The sequence below is a fragment of the Lactuca saligna genome, chromosome 5, assembly GCF_052625555.1.
Source record: "Lactuca saligna cultivar CGN05327 chromosome 5, ASM5262555v1, whole genome shotgun sequence".
Classification (NCBI taxonomy): domain Eukaryota; kingdom Viridiplantae; phylum Streptophyta; class Magnoliopsida; order Asterales; family Asteraceae; genus Lactuca; species Lactuca saligna.
The window spans coordinates 84,197,949-84,206,128 of record NC_136421.1 but is presented as its reverse complement, the minus strand read 5'-3'; positions in this window follow the sequence as shown (position 1 = coordinate 84,206,128).

Genomic DNA, 8,180 nt, shown 5'->3' with positions numbered 1-8,180 from the left:
AAGGCTTATGAGGTGTGTAAGTTGCATTTTAACACCCAAAAAGGAGTTTACTCCCCATGAAATGGTGTTTATGGCCCAAGATTGTTCTTGGGCAGTAAAATCATGTTTACCCCTCAAAAATGATATTCAAGGTGTTCTAATTCCAATCCAATAAGTCTTTAAGCCATATCTAAGCTCCTATGGTGATTTGGATGGGTTTTAAGGCTCAAAAACCCCATTTACATGTGTTCACGGACTAAGGCTGTTCCAGGGCCATAAACACATGTTTATGGTCCTATTCCATGATTTGAACACGAAAATGAAGGCTAAGGATGTTATACTAGGAGCTAGGATGATTACCTTGGTGTTTTGAAGCTTGAAATGGGTGATTTTGGATCAACAAGTTGAATTAGAGGAGAGAGGTTAGAGAGAGAGTCAAAAGGATCCAAATGAGTCTTAATTCACTTTGAATATGGTTTGAATTGGATACATGGTGGAATTCTACCCGATACCGACGTTAACCGATGCTTTGGGTCGCACCCGATTAAGTTGTCATCACCCGATATGGTCGAAACTAAAAAATTTCTAATTACTAGTTTGGGGTGTTTTAACGTGTTTCCAACATGTTTGGATACTTACAAGGTCAAATAAAAGACTTAACTTAGTTGACCTAATCCAAAAATGAAATCAGAATAATTCGATTAAAACGAGTTTTACGGACGAAATGGGTTGCGGCGATGGAAAAACTTCGGGTGGTCACATTATCCCCCCGTTAGAGGGAGTTTCATCCCGAAATTCAAAGATTAAGATACAAGTTATGGAAAAGGATATATATGTGTCTACTGTATTGGGTGTTCACGCTCCCAGGTTGTCACACCCCGCTAAAGCGGAAACGCAAGGTATGACAGCGATAACGGTTTCAATGCAAAAGATAAAGATACATCACCATAGCAGTATTTAAAAGTTTACAACCCATAGCTTCAAAAGAAACAAAATACAAGTTTTTTTTTTTCAAAATAACATTGTTCAAAATATAGCTTCATAATAGCTTCAACACGATGCATCATGCTCTATGATGATGAATCTTTACATCCACTTACTAATTACTTCCTGAAAAAGCATGTAAAACGAGCGTCAACTATGAAAATAGTTGGTGAGTATCACAAGTTTATAAATCGAGGGTACAATAATGCTTTTCGTAAGTACAAGTACATTGCTTTAATGATAAAACAAAGTTGATTGCTATTAAGGAATACAAGTTTATTGCTATAACAAGAAACGAGTTTGTATGTGTATGAGCAAACAATGAGTCTCAACCAAACCTATGACTGAAGCCCTATTGAGATCTATGCTTATCGTTCCATAGATGAATATGGTATCATGCACTCCAGCGATTTGGGCGAGTGAGGAGTTGTCAATTCCTAATAGCGCTATCCATAATGACCATTGGCTCAAAGAGTTAATGGTTAGAGATAAGGGAAGGGCCTTAGTACGATAAGTTCTCATGTTCCGTGTTGCATAGACATACATAAAGAAACATAGCAATACAATAGCAATCATGTTTGATGCAATTCAATTTAAATACAACATGCAAACAATAGTTTTTCTGGACATGCTTTTCCACCCCAAAACATAAAAACCGAAAATAGGGGAGTGCGTGAATACTCATGATGTTTTGTATAGGCACAAGCGGTACTTCGGGATGCACCAACGTCTTACTACCGGGATCCTACGACAATCAAACACACGCACTAGTGAGTTTCCATGTCGATATCTAATGCTAATATACTAAACTCTACATATAGGGAAATGCCCATTTATGTTGTAATATTGGATTTTATATCAATTGGTTACGCTTTTTCTGAAATATTGAATTTTACAAGTCGTGCGATTAATTACAACCTTGGAAGGTTAATTTTCCAAATTTTAAGTCTCAATAACAACATAAATTCACGAAAAATAGCATTCGAGGGATAAAAATTCTCAAACTTTTTATTTAACTGATATTACACAATACAATGCTGGGAAAAATATAAAAATGGATTTTCAAGCTGTTTAATTATATTTTATGATTTATGGGCATTTATTCCAATAAAAATTGAAATAAATAGAAAACAGTTTCCAAAATTAGCCAAACTTTTTATTTAATTGTTATTATACATAACTAGACTGGGAAAAATATAAAAGATATTTTTCAGTGGGTATTTCTATTTTTCCTTGTTTTATTCCTTTAAATAGTTATTAATTAAAGAAATAATATTAAACAGTTAAAATAAATCACCATAAATTTTTGTAACATCATTTACAGTACCAATAACCTGGGAAAAATCTCAAAAGTGGTTTCCATAATGTATAAACCGGTTTTGGGTATTTATGTGTATTTAAGTGTATTTTAGTGCAATTAACTTTAGAAAATAAGAGAAAAATAGTTTACAGTAGAGAAAAATCCTCAAAATTTTTATGTAACCTCCTACTGTACAATATGATATCATGGTAAATTTTCATGAATTTTGGATAATCAGAACTATTTGTCCCATTTTTAGATCATTATAATTACCAAAAACTGGGAAAAATAGCTAGACATGATGAAAAATCTTGAAATTATTTTCTGGAGTCACCCATTACAGGTAAGGTATGCGAAAATTATTAGATACAATTTTCATATCCTCTAAGGTGGTTTTGTAATTTATCATGCCCTAAACAAAATAAAATTAGAAATCATATGAAACTGTAACAAAAATTGCTGAAATTTGGTGAGGGGTCATTATTCCCCATAAGTATCATCCATGAATTTACTTAGGATTTATTGACCTCTGGAAGTATTTTATATGATTTATGCCCTTGGTTTTAGCAATAATTCTAATAAATCAAAGAAATAACAAAAGCTCTTGAAATTTTCCAGATTATCTCATGCATGCAAGGGCTTTCAAAAGGAAAAATGTAAAAAAATGTATTCAGAAGAGAAATGAGGGTAATGATTCCAAACAATTTAAGAAAAGTTGCATGCAATAATGCATGAAGTGTAAATGTAGCTGAAGTTCATGAATTTGTGTAGCCCATTCAGTGAGGTTTTAAGCCACGAAATTTTAACCATAATTCACTAGATATGTTAAGTTTCTAAGGTATTTTTCCTCAGATTTATGGTTGGGTTTAAGGCCATTGTTTAAGCAAGATAAAAATAGTGATCACAGAAAAAGAGCTGTACGCGCAACCTTTTTGTAAAATCTGCTAAAAATCGGATATTTAATATTTTACAGTGAGACCAGTTGGGTTTGAAAGTTAACTCGTGGAACTAACCAATACAAAAAGAATATCATGATTTGGTTAAGAAATGACTGAGTTATGACTGTTCAAAGTCGAACAAAGTAATCTGGCAGATTGCATGTTTGCTTGTGTGTATTATTAGGGTATTTCAACAAGAACATCATGCATGTCTTTGGTAAGGCCCGATTTCTAACACATGCATGGAATGAATGAGCATCCAAGATGTACTAGAAATGGTTTAAATGCTTTTGGTCATGCATGAACACAAAAGAAATGGAGAAGAACATGAAATATTATGTTTTGATGTCACATGATCATATGTGCATCTTTTCCACTCCTTGCATGGGTTTGATCCCGGATTTTCACCATCTCTAACACATGCATTGTGTTATGGTGAGAATCTAAAAACCACAAGGGGAGAATAAAGATTTCTAGCCATGGAAAGGCATAGAATCCGAAAAGTAGAGAAGATTAAGAAGAAAAGAAGTTTAACATGAAACTATGGAAGAAGATGTTGTTGTTTACCTTGGTTTTGACCTTGAGAGAAGTAAGAACACTTCAAGGGCTTCACAATCTCGAAATTTTGCAGAGAATTGAGAGGATTTTCGTGAGTTTAGAGAGAGGGAAGAAGAGAGTGAAGTGTGTGAAGAGAGTGAAGTGAGAGAGTGAAGAGGGAAGAGGTGGAGTAAGGGTTTAAGCTTAATGATTGTGTTTTGGGGAAGAGAGAATGCATGGGGAGAGGGGATGGTCGGCTCTTGCATGCATTTAGGCCTCCTCTCTCCTAAATTTTAAACTTTATAAACTTCCCTCCTATATTTTATATAAAAACATTCATTTTTATAAAATGTTTATTAAGCAATTTGATTTATTTAAAAATCTTGTTTTCAACAAATAATTTATGATTAATACTTGTAATTTATATTTCTAGTTCATTGGTATAATCCATAATTTGATTAATAAAATTTGATATTAGGAAGTTTATAGCCAAATTTTATAAAGTTTTTAAGCTTTATAATTTATAACTTTGGATTTTTGGCTCTTTAGGGTTTTGGAATATTGTTTGATATTCAACAACATGTTGAAGTATAATTAGAATGTTTTAATTTATTTTTAGAGTTTTATACCCTATTTCAATTATAACAAAGCTTGAAGCTTTATTCTAATTATAGTATTGGCATTTCCTATTGTAGCTAAGCAACTTACTAGAATTGTAAGTATCAAGTATATTAGTCCTAGACCTTAGTTGGATCCTAGTTTATGCAAGATTTTTGACCTAATCTATACTACTAGGTCATGGCATGTTGTGCATGAATGGTTATTATAAAGATGCATGAGTCCAAGAATGACCTGAATTGGCAGTTGTCACACAGGTGAATTCAGGTTCTCGCTTGGAAGTCCAGCGAATCTTGACTGACGAGACATGGCTTTGTTTCGTACGTTTGATTTCTCGGTCTATGATCTCGATTTGTTCAAGAGGGATTACTTGGGTTTCATTGGACAAGTACTTCTAAAGATTCAAGACGTGGGAGACAGGATGGATGTTTCTAAGTTCTGAAGGTACTCGGAGTTCGAAGGCTACGGGATGGATCCTAATGAGGATCTCGAATGGTCTAATGTACCACGAGTTAAACTTTTTGTGCTTTCCATAGTGTGTCATGTCTTTCCAGGGCGAGACCATTAACTGGACACGATCTCCAATCTGGAATTCCAGAGGTTTTCATTGTACATTGGCGTAACTCTTATGTCGATCTCGTGAAGTTTTCAATTGTTCTCGGGTCTAATGTGGGTACTACCGGGGAATCGACTCTAGGTTAGTTGCGTGTCTCCTATCATGGCCTAAGACAAGGAAATCCGTACTTTTGACTGTAAAAGGTTCCAAATGGTGTAGTCTAGATACTGGTGAGATAACTGTTATTATACGAGGGCTTGATCAAAGGTAAAGGGGTATCCCAAGTTGCTCAGTAATTTATGACACATGCTCCCAGCATGTATTCCATGACTTGAAAAACTATCTCACTCTGTCCAATTGTCTGAGTAAGATAAGTTGTACTCATGTCTAGCTTGGTTCTATGAGTTTTCTAAAGAAATATGCCTAAATCTTGAGGTAAACCTGCTATCTCAACCAAAGATAATGGACGCAGGTATACTATACAGTCGGACTACTTCTTGGATGTGGGTTCACGTGAGTCTTTCCATCTTGAATGATTCTTTGATCGGAAGGAAGTGAACGGATTTTATCGAAGGATCGGCCATTTCCAAATGGTATCGTAATCAGTCGGGAAAACTGGGTAACTTGATGGTGAAGTCCATGTTGGTCATCTTTTATTTCCATTTGGGTATCTTGGCCTGCTGGAGCAATCCCGAGAGTTTCTAACTAGATTTCTCAGGTCTGAGTGAGTAAACGGTTCTAGATGGTCATTGTCAATGGTCTTAGTCTTGCTGTCCAAGCTTTCCTTTCGGCTAAGGGCACCTCATGTTCATGTCTTTCTGATCAAAGCTATGCTGTAGTCTCTTATGGTCAGTGAATTTCGCATACTTGGTTCCATAGAGATCATGTCTACCATTCTTCAGTGCAGGGATTGCTGCTCCAAATTCCAAGTCGTGAGTTGTGTAATCAACTTCGTGTACCTCTATTTTGTCTTTAAGCGTGAACGACAACTTTTCCTTCTTGTCTAAGCATATAATCTAAACTCTGTTTGGACGTACTGCAAAGGACAATGAAGTCCTTTGTTTCTTATGGCAGGGACAGGTTAGGTGTGATGTATAATTCTTACTTTAATGCTTGGAATGATGTATCTCACTCTTCACTCCAACATTAAGGGTACACCTTTCTTTGTCAGAGTGGTTAGGGGTTTGGTGATTCTGAAAGAATTCTCTGAATAGGTCTGCAATAATAGCCGGTGAAACCCAAGAATTGATAGGTTTTCTATGGGTGTCTTCGGTGCCGACCAATTCTATGTCTTCATTGCTCAATACATGACTAAAGGAAAATGGTTTGACCGAAGGGTACGAATAGGAACTCTTAGTGATCATATCGAATCCTGAATACTGTCTTGGAAGTATTATTCTCGTGAACTCATAGCTGATGGTGTCTTGACCTAAGGTCTATCCTCGAGGAGTAGCTAGCTCCTGAATTCTATCGAAGAAGTCATCTACTCGGGAAAGAGGATATCGGTTTTCACGGTCAACTCATTAAGTCGACTGGATAACTCCTGCATTTCTACTGGGGCAAAAACGGTACAGAGATTTGGCTCCGAATGTAGTTCCAGGGATTAAGGCGATACGAGACTCGACTTGATGTTCGGAAGGAAATTCTCGGGAGCTCTTCGGGAAGATATCAGGAATATTACAGTTTTCGGGGACGCTCTAGAAGTCTTTAACTTCTTGTTTCTCGCTGATTACATGGACTAGAAATACCTAAGACTCCTTTGCAGAAGTTTTCAAGCTTTGATACAGGAAATGATGCGAAGATTTGGGCCAAGCTTGACACCATATATCATGAGGGTCCGGTCAGAGAGGAAATTGAGATGAATAACTTTTTCATAACAAAGTGTATCAGTATGATCAGGACTCAACTGATACATGCCAAAGATAACATCAAAGCTCTTTATTGAAACTGACATCAGGTTAATGAGGAAAAAATGATTACTCGAGATAAGGATACAACTTGGGGATAAGTCGTTAGTGTACTCATTCTCACTGGTAACTATCTTGACGGTAAATGTTTCGGTTATTAGACGGGGACTATGTTTACAATGATATTTGAATGAATGACTAATAAAACTTTCTTGACACTATATTCAAAAAGGATGCGAGCATAAGAATTGTCAAGAAGAAATATACCCGCGGTGGTGGGATCAGCGGCTGCTTCCTCTTGCTTCATAGCTAAAACCATCTCGGCGTTGCTGACGTTGTTGATGGTTGCTGCTTTTGGGTAGTTTCGCTTGAAATGCCCGATCTCTCCACAACCATAGAAGGCTCGAACAGTACTCAATCCAGAAGCTTGATTGATTAGATGAACTGGTGTTTTGTAGTTGTGAGCGGTGTGGCCCTTTTTGCCATATCTTTTGCAGATCACCTCACGACATGGGCCAGGGATACGATGGTGATAACTGCACCTGTTGAACCAAGGGTGATTGCCAGCATACCCAGTGATTGGTGCTTAAGCTGTAGGCGCAACAACTGGAGTAGCGGTAGCTTGAACTGTAGACACAGCAACAGGAGTAGCGGCAGCTTGAACTGCCATAGCTTCTGTAACAACCCGAAATTTCTGCATCATTTTAATGTAACTCTTTCGCGCAACCGATCGTCGTTCCGATTTCCGATTTCCGATCTTCCGTTTAATTGAGTCATTACAAAGTACGCATTTAAAATTGACTTAATGGGTGTCTTAATACATTTAGAAATCAATTTAACACCCAACTTTAGTGATCGGAATAATTCTAGATTTTACCGTATCGGGTTACGGTAACTTAATCGGGTACGACCAAATACCCCGTCTAACGCCGGTATCGGGTAGAATTCCACCGTGTCCAAAACTTAAACACTATATAAACGTGTTTAGGACTTCATTTGAAGCCTTTTGGCAAGTTTCTCACTAAAACTCTTACAACCTCTCTCCTCAAGATAGAATTTAGGTCCAAATCACAAGTTTAAGGCTTCAAATGTTTAAGGTAACCTCCCTAACATGTTATTCAACACCTTTAGCCTTCAAATTGATGAAATAATTGAGTTTTAGGTCCAAGAACATGAGTTTACGGCCAAGGAACAAGCTTGGGCCGTAAACTCCATTTAATGGGGTTTTAAGCCCTTAAACTCCTTCCTAAACTCAATTGGACTTTAGATATGACTATGGGACTTCAAGATATGGACTTAGGACATTTAAAACTATGATTTTGAGCCATATAAAGGAGTTTACGGCCAAGGCATAAGCTTAG